Raw genomic sequence first — 1,328 nt, forward strand, 5'->3', positions numbered from 1 at the left:
CGGGCTTGAGCAAGCCCACGTAAAACACCGGGTGGGTGCGCATCCGTTTTGGAAGGTTCAGCGTTTACGCTAGGCCCCGCTTGGCCACAACCATTAACGGTCCGATGAACCGTGCGTTCTGAAGACAGCAGAGGCTGCATGTGTAAGCAGGTTTTTAAAATTTAATAAAACCAGGTCCCCGACCTTAAGGCTTTCCACTTTGTATATTTCTCTTTCATCTGCATATTCTTTTTGCAGGTTTTGGCTTTCAGTCATCGCATCGCGAACGTGTCGTAAGACACTCAGTCTGGTGGACAAGAAGTCATCGACTTCTTTACGGATGGTTAGGGGGCTGATCAGCTAGCCGTTCGGCTATTCCCCCCATCAAGCCCTGAGCCATGGGATGGCGGCGTCAGCAGAACGCAAGGGTGAACCAGCCCGTTCACGTGTAGCCGGTAGACGAATGCACTGCAGAGTTCACTGCAAACTCTACGAGCGCTCCAGCGCCTCGACGTCTCAGCGCAGACGCTGCGAAGAACATCTTCGATGACGCGATTCACCTTTTCGGTTTGATTATCGGTCTGCGGATGATCCGCTGTCGACATATCCAACTTGGTGCCTAGCACCTCGAAGATAGTCGACCAAAATTGTCCCGAGAAACGGGGGTCTCTATCAGAGACAATCGACTCTGGGAGTCCGTGTTGACCGAAAACACGATCCACAAACAGCGTTGCTGTACCGACTCCGTCGATGGTGTCTGGCACCGCCGCCAAATCAGTCATCTTGCTCAACCAGTCGATGAATACCACGACACCCGTGTTGCCCGCCAAATCTTTCGGCAGGCCAACACAAAGTCCAAACTCATGGACTGCCAGCACCCAGTGGGTACCGGTAATCTGGCCAGCGGCGCAGCCACAGTTGGAGAGGGTTATATCCGTTGACACGTCTCACACATGTGCACATAGGTGCTCGTTCATTTGTACAAGTTGAGCCACCAATAGTGGTGACTCACTGAGTTGTACGTTTTCTCACGACCGAGATATCCACTTAGTGGCGTATCGTGAGCCTCATAGAGGATACGATATTTCAAGTCCTCATCATGAGGAACCAAAATTCGTGGTGTATCCTTTGAATCGGTGCTATAATATAGCATACGTTATTCAACGAAAATCGGTGCAATCGTGCACGCAATCTTGATGGCAATTTGTTGTCCGAGTTTCCAAACTCCTTGCTCCCTAGAGCCCGTAGCAACGCTACAAACATCCCATCACCAGCATACGCGGTGCGGATTAAATCCGTCACAGATGACGTTACAGTTGTAACATGAGCAAGCTCATAGTCTGGTCTGC

This window comes from Plasmopara halstedii, assembly GCF_900000015.1.
Source record: "Plasmopara halstedii genome assembly, contig: Scaffold_42, whole genome shotgun sequence".
In the NCBI taxonomy this organism is placed as follows: Eukaryota; Oomycota; class Peronosporomycetes; order Peronosporales; family Peronosporaceae; genus Plasmopara; species Plasmopara halstedii.